Source organism: Prionailurus viverrinus, chromosome A1, assembly GCF_022837055.1.
Source record: "Prionailurus viverrinus isolate Anna chromosome A1, UM_Priviv_1.0, whole genome shotgun sequence".
Lineage (NCBI taxonomy): Eukaryota > Metazoa > Chordata > Mammalia > Carnivora > Felidae > Prionailurus > Prionailurus viverrinus.
This window is the reverse complement of record NC_062561.1, coordinates 39128354-39136975: the sequence shown is the minus strand read 5'-3', so window position 1 is coordinate 39136975 and position 8622 is coordinate 39128354.

Here is an 8622-nt window from a genome sequence, read left to right as displayed (position 1 = left end):
GAACCCACGGACCGCGAGATCGTGACCTGGCTGAAGTCGGACGCTTAACCGACTGCGCCACCCAGGCACCCCTTGTATATTATTTTAATGAGGTTAATTCTATTTAAGATTGAAATGAGAAGTTTTCAATAACTTTATCCTGAAATTGTGCAGGATGACTCTGTGCATGTGTGTGTATGTGCGTGTGTGTGTGTGTACAGTCAGTATACAGACTCTATACGTAGACTGTTTATATATGTGTGTGTGTGTTTATATACTTATATATAATATCAGGACAAAAATTAGTGGACTTATAATTAAAAAGAAATTATGAACTTGTATATATAGTATATTCTTCATATACACTTCTTTCTGTGCTTATAGATCATTTAAGTGAAACTGAAAGGATCCTTCTTTGTAAGAAATTCTAACATTCTTAATTATTGTTATGGTTATTTCTATAATGTTATTTTAATTTTTATATGGAAACTTTGATTAATGAATCAACCAAGACAACACAGTCTTTCTAACTTAATTATACAGAAGTAACTTGATAGTCACGTAATGCTTTAGTGAATGCATTGTTTTCATATTGAGAAAATTATACTTATATTCCTGTAAAAATACTGATACAGTAAATATCTACAGATTGATTTTAGGACAAATTTGTTTTCTAGCTCTAAATATTCTTATTGGTTGAAAAAAACTTATGATACGAATTAAAGGCACTAGGGACACTTGGATGGCTCAGTTGGTTAAGTCTCCAACTATGGCTCAGGTCATGATCTCACAATTCATGAATTCAAGCCCATGTCTGCATCTATGCTGACAGCTCAGAGTCTGAAGCCTGCTTCAGATTCGGTGTCTCCCTCTCTCTCTGCCCCTCCCTTGCTCATGTTTTTTTTCTCTCACTCTCTCAAAAAATGAATAAACATTAAAAAATAAAAAAAAATTAAATAGAATTTCCTTAAAAAAAAGGGCACTAAATATTTGTCAATGCTTCCACTGTCAGTTACTACTGTAAAATGATTAGTGAGCAAATCCCTATAATTTGATTTGTATTATATAGATGATTCTACTTTCCAACACTCTGTTACTCTTTATGACTACAAGTTCACTAGGTTCTTTCAGCTTTAACAGTCATAGGCAGTTTTTGTTTTTCATGTTATGTTTTTTATTTATTTGTTTTTTTCTTTTATTCTTGGCTGATGTTCCTGCAACAAGCTTCAAGCAATTAAGTATTCTGGAAGAAGTATCATGAACCTCAAGGACTCAGGCAGGATCTTGTTGTATAACAATCACTAAACGAAAGGACATTAGTAATTGTTGCTGTTGTCAAGTGTATTGTTATTAGGATCTTACATATTGTAATTGAGTTGCTATCATGTAAAGTTTGTATATCAGATGGCTGTGCATGAAAAGGAGACTATTTTCTACATAAACACAACACTATGCATTAAAAATCTAAAAGCAAGATAGAAATGTTGACCAAATAATCCGTGATTTGTCTGTCATTTGTGTCATCATTCTATTATCTCAGCCAAAAGAGATTAAGGAAAAGGACTGTAAGGAAAACTTTGCTTACTTTAAACAAACAGCTCACAGCAGTCCTTGCCTAGGAAATATCAAAACTGACTACTGTGGGTTTTTTTTTTTTTTTTTTGCCACAGAATTAATCATCTGGGGCTTGTAAAGAACATGTCTATTGAGCAACTCTGAGACTACAAACCCTTACTTGATATAAAGTGAAGACCCTTTCCTGATCAATGAACAATGAAACTCATTTTATTCAACTACATACAGATCAATGGACTTATTCTATCTTCTCCAGGGTACCAGTTTTAATACTTAATTAGCACAACTTTCATGAACTCTCACTTTCTAGCACTTCAATAACTGACTTTTTGCCCTCTGCAGACTAATTTTTTTAAATTGTGTATATATTGTTTGATGCAGCTAATAGACTCAACTTTGTACATTCTGGTAGAGTGCTTAGTTCATTGACTGAGTATAACTAAAAATAAGCATGTAAGGCGATTATATCCTTGCTATTATGATATGGTATGATATTTAATTTATTATATTTTTAAGCAATGCTGGTGATGAATTCTAATTGATTTTATTAACTATTAAAAAATCATGGCCTGCATTTTTAAAAATACATTTCTTTATTTATTATACAATTTCTTGGGTCAGACTGGTATTGGAATCTCTATTCCAACACCTGATAGCTTTATAACCTTAAAAAAGTATACTTAACCTGAAGTATATATCATCATATGCAAAATGTGTTATTATTGGATGCACTGTAAGGTTTTTGATTATATGAAAAGTTTATAAAGCATGTAGCATGGTGCCTAGAACTTACATATTATGATTTGAATCATGGAATCACCATGATTAGTGTAAATATAATTGTTAGTATTATTAGTAATGATCCATTTTTGAAATTCTTACATTAAACAATATCTTTAATTGGCAAGGATAATCTTTGTATGTAAAATCACACACACATACCAAAAAAGTAAGTGAATTTTATAATGGATTAACTCTTTATTGGTAATCTTTTGAGAAAACGATAAATTTATCTGAATCTAAATTATTTTTAATGTTTATTTTTGAGAGAGGGAGAGACAGAGTGTGAGTGGGGGTGGGGGCAGAGAGAGACACACACAGAATCCAAAGCTGCCAGCACAGAGCTACCAGCTGCCAGCCCCAAGCTGCCCCAAGCTGCCAGCACAGAGCTACCAACACAGAGCCCGATCTGGGGCTCGAACCCACAAACTGTGAGATCATGACCTGAGCCGAAGTCGGTCGCTTAACCGACTGAGCCACCCAGGTGCCCCTAAATTTATCCGAATCTAAAAGGTTTGGCTGAGTGTATACCCAAACCTGCTACATTCTCTCTGGGACCTCTTATTTAGGTAGAATTGTTAAACAGTGAAAGACAAATGAAAGAATTCCACTTTCTTTTGACATTCTCAATGCGTTAATAAGGAATTGCCTTGCCATGGTAATAATATGAGCTATTCTAAATTATTCTCCTGAAAATTTCTTATTATACAGCATCTTGTGTGTAACATTAGAGATGAAATAAATGCAATTCCCAATGCAACTCTTCTCAGTGAGGGTCAGATAATGAAGCTTCTAGTAAAGCTATACATTGAAGTATTTTCAATTAAGTGGGGAATGGGAGAAATGATTTGATGACTTAAACAATACAGAATCATTTGTAATATTATGGAAATTACCATGGTAAAACGCTTAATAATCTGTTTGTAATATATTCAAAAAGAGCAATCCAAATGGTTAGGTTTAAAACAAGTTGCTAATATACAAAAATTAGTTAAATCAAACCAGCTGATGGAAATCTGCTCCATTAACACACATATCCCAGGCAGAAAGCCCCACTGGATGACAGAGTAAAAACAGTGTGGGTCCTAATATAAGATAGATCAATATAAACCTTATAAGGAATCTACATTTCTAGCCACAAATCTTTTTAAGAAAATGTAATATTGATAAATGACATGGAGATTTGCTTATATGCTTTTCCTCTGTAACTGACTTGTGAACAAGATTGTCTTTAATTATATCAGTGAACTAATAGTTTACATTGTTTGTTAAAGTATAAAATAGACAACTTTGAAATCCTACATAAATGGAATTTTGAAAATTAAGTCACAGTTTTACAAAAATGTGTACAAAATGTTTACAAAAACATGTAAACTGTTGATAATGTAATATATATACTCATACTAGGAAATAAAATATATCTTTGATAAGGAACTTAATGTTGTTTGCAGCAATATTTTCAAATGTAAACTTTTTTGATATAATTACACTTCCATTTCATTATGGTATTGGTTATTGTAATATTTTGCAAATGTCTGCAACTCTAAATAAAAAGAAACTAGTCTTGAGATTTTGATTTACCCATCAAAACCACAAACTAATTCCCAAGGCTTATACATACAGTTTTTAAAATTTTATCATATTTGTCCAGCTACCTGAGAGCACTATGCCTCCTCCCTCCCTCTCTTCCTTCCTTCCTTCCTTTTCTTTTCTTTCTTTCTTTCTTTCTTTCTTTCTTTCTCTCTCTCTTTTTCTTTCTTTCTTTCTTTCTTTCTTTCTTTCTTTCTTTCTTTCTTTCTTTCTTTCTCATTTGCCTTAAGGATTTGAGACCCTTGAACTGTTACGAGTATCTAAAACCTCTAAAGCATCCTTTTTCCCTATTTATTTTTGCAGTTTAAAAGTTTGTGAAGTATTTCTATTATTCATTCAAAGAATCAAAGCACTTTCAGCTATGCTCTGTATTGTTTGGAACAAATGAATTTCTAAAATATTCTAATTGCATCACCATTTTATCTAACTTTTTGTTAATTCAGTTGCATTGTATGCTAATTTGTAGTATGTACTATAAGGGCCTAGGTAAAATTTCGAAGTTATTTTAATCCTTAGCAATGAAGTGAAGGTAACTTTGTATACAAATATAAACTCAGTGATAAAACAGTGACATTTGAAACATGGGTTAAAGACCACTCAAAAACTAAAAATACTCAGATCCTGGTAAGGACTCTAATTGTAAGCATTTCCACTGAGATACATGAGATCTTATAAGATATGGAGCAAAGTAGGGAGATTTTACAAACTTTGACATTTGCAGAATTTAAGAATTATATATTGAGTAAACTTGGTTGCAAGTAACTGTTCCAATGTTTATAAAATTTCTAGTATTTCAGTAAATGGTTCCTATACCTATATGATATAAAATCAGCATTTGTTTGCTTTCCTTTAAAAATAAGGTATTGTTAAGTGTTTAATCAATTTTGTTACAAGATTTAAAAAATCTGTTATTCTTTATTATTTTCTGTATATTGTAGCCAAAAGTCAAAAAGAAAATCTTCCACTAAAATCAGGAATACACAATGATGCCTACTTTAACCACTGGTGATCAACATTATACCAGAAGTTCAAGTAAGAGCAATTAGGCAGGTAAAATAAATAAAACGCATACCGAATGCCTTTTAAGAAGTTAAACTATATCTATTTGCAGATGACACGATCCTATATATAGAAAATCCTCTGAAATATCTATAAGAAAGATACTAGATCTAAGAAAAAAAACTCAGCAAAGTCACAGACTGAAAAATCAACACACAAAAATCTTATGTATTTCTATACATCAGTAAAGAACAATCTGGAAATAAAATTTAAAAAGCAATTCCATTTGGGGAGCCTGGGTGGGTCAGTCGGTTGAGTGTCTGACTTGGGCTCAGGCAATGATCTCACAGTTCGCGAGTTCGATCCCCGTGTAAGGCTCTGGGCTGACAGCTCAGAACCTGGAGCCTGCTTCATGTTCCATGTTTCCCTTTCTCTCTGCCCCTTCCCCACTCATATTGTCTGTCTCTCTCTCAAAAATAAGCATTAAAAAAGTTTTTCTTAAATAAAAATGAATATAAAGCAATTCCATTAATAATGGCATTTACAACAAAACAATATACAACCCAATTAAAATTAATCAAATGACTTGAACAGACATTTCTCCAAAGGAGGTATACAAATGGCCAAAAAGCACATGAAAAGATGCTCAACATCATTAGTCATTACAGAAATACAAATCAACACCACAGTGAGATACTACTTCATACCTACTAGGATGGGTAAAATTAAAAAAGAAAACAAATTCTGAAATAAGTCATACAGAGAAAGACAGATACCATATGTTTTCACTCTTATGTGGATCCTGAGAAACTTAACAGAAGACCATGGGGGAGGGGAAGGGGGAAAAACAAGTAAGAGAGGAAGGGAGCCAAAACATAAGACTTTAAAAACTGAGAATAGGGGTGCCTGGGTGGCTCAGTCGGTTGAGCGTCCGACTTCAGCTCAGGTCATGATCTCACAGCTCGTGAGTTTGAGCCCCGCATCGGGCTCTGGGCTGACAGCTCAGAGCCTGGAGCCTGTTTCAGATTCCGTGTCTCCCTCTCTCTCTCTGCCCCTAACCCACTCGCATTCTGTCTCTGTCAAAAATAAATAAACATTAAAAAAAAATTTAAAAAAAAACTGAGAATAAACAGGGTTGATGGAGGGGTGGGGGGGAGGGGGGGTGGGTGAGGGGTACTGAGGAGGGCACCTGTTGGGATGAACACTGGGTGTTGTATGGAAACCAATTTGACAATAAATTTCATATTTAAAAAAAGAAAATAAATTAAATTAAAAAAGATAAAAAAACAAGTGTAGGCAATTATGTGAAGAAATTGAATGGAAATCTGTGTGCTGTTAGTAGGAATGTAAATAGTACACAGCCACTGGGGAAAATAGGTTAACAGTTCCTCCTAGTTAAAGACAGAATTACTATATGACCCAGAAATTCTCCTCCTAGATATATACCTCAAAGAAATGAACACAAGCACTTAAACAGATATCTTTATGCCACTTCTAATTGTGGCGTAATTCATAACAGCCAAAAGCTGGAAACAACCCAAGTGTTCAACAATAGATGGATGGATGAACAAAATGTGGTGTATGTATACAAATAGAATGTTTATTCAGCCATAGAACAGAATGAAATTCTGAGGCATGTGACATAACAGATGAACCTTGAAAACATTATTTTAAGTGAAATAAGTCAGGCAAAATGGAAAAAAAAAGTGTACCATTGTACTTGTACGAAATGCCTAGAACAGGTAAATTCTTAGAGACAGAAAGTAGGCTACAGGTTTCCAGGGGCTTGTAGAGGGGAAAAGGGAGAATTACTGCTTTTTGTGCTGTCTCAAAAGCTTTGGAAATAGTGGTAAGGATTTCACAAAATTGTGAATGCAATTAATGCCTCTAACTTGCACACGTAAAAATGATCCAAATGGCGAATTTTATTTGATATATATGTAACACAGTAAGAAGAAAAAAAAAATTCCAAAAAAAAGTTATACGTATATAAAATTCACAAGTGATGTGCAAAGAACATGAATCTCTTGAAAGGTAACATTACTTGACCACTTAGAATCAGCATACAATTAAAGTTTCTTAATTTATTTATTTTTAAATATTTATTTATTTATTTTGAGAGAGAGAGAGATCAGCAGGAAAGGGGCAGAGAGAGAATCCCAAGCGGCTCCATACTGTCAGTGCAGAGCCTGACACAGGGCTCGATCTCACGAACCATGAGATCATAACCTGAGTTCAAATCAAGAGTCAGATGATCAACCGACTGAGCCACCTAGGTGCCCCTAAAGTTTCCTAATTTGTAGCAGCTAATTATCATCTTTGAAATAATTTATAAAGAATTTTACCTCTAAATAAAACAGCATGTGTCTTCCCATAACTAACATATTTCTTATATGGTGGGGATATAAAACTAAAAAAGGAAAGTATTTCCCAGAAAACTTCCAAGGAAGAAATTAAGTAGGGGGAGAAAGAATGAGAGAGAGAGAGAGAGAGAGAGAGAGAGAGAGAGAGAGAGAAATTGATAGAATAATTTTCCTGAGAGACAAGAAGAAATGTAATCCAGTACAAAGATTAGATAGAAGAAACAGCCGCTTTGTTATAACAGGATACGCTACATCCAAATGATGTAAAAGTGTGTGTGTATGTTTGATTTTTGGAGGCAAAGAATACGTATCTAATAGAAAATATGGAAATAGATTTTGAAGTGCACGAACAATTTTTGAAAGAGTTGAGTGAAATAGGATGAAGATTAATTGACCAGATACCTTGCATAGAATTGAGGTGATGAGGGATTATTACAATTTTATGATGATTGTTTCATACTGGGAATAATATATCCTGATATTTTATGTAGACAGAAATCAGATAACTTGGTTCTCCAGATTAGTGTAATGGAAAAGGAAAAAAGTATGGGGATTTAGAATAATGAAAGAATATTATTAAAAAATGAGTCATGGAATACAACTGGAAAAACGGCACACTAAGAAAGAAGAGAATTTTTGAAATGGGAGATAGCATAAAGTTTAATGAATTAGAGCTTCTGATAAAAATCAGAGAGTAGGAGTAGCTGAACTAATTAGCTGTAAGGTGGGATATGGGATGGTTATGGTATGAATATTAGCAGAATTAATTTTCCAGCCAAAGAGCTACAGATAATAAATAGATATGCCCATGGAATGGCTGTCTGAAAGTCATGGGGAGGAGTAGTCACTGGAAACAAGATCAAAAACTGAGACATGGTATTAAATTTATGATCCACTATTGTCAACAAGAATGACAGAAACTGGGGTAGAGAGAAGGTCTGTAGTTTTAAATGTTTACAGGGTACTGATTATGAGTTTCAAAGATAATAACATCAAGGAAAGTAAAAACTTGAAAAAAACTGGTCTTAAAATGAGTGTAATTACTTAGTCTTTTCGTTAGGGAAAGGAAAGAATGGAATGGCATACAATTGCCAGTCTTTTACTCATAACAGAATCCAGATCATAGACTTATTTTTCTTTCTCTGTATCTCTGTCTCTGTTTATCTCTCTCTCTGCCTCTCCATGTCTGCCTCATTCTCTTTTTGGGTGTCTGTCTATATATATTAATGGATATTCTTGAAAAACAAAAATGAAAATGAAGGACTCTGTTATGTTACCCCCACACGCTTTATAATGTCCATTACTGAAAACATATATACTCCTATATTATTAATTA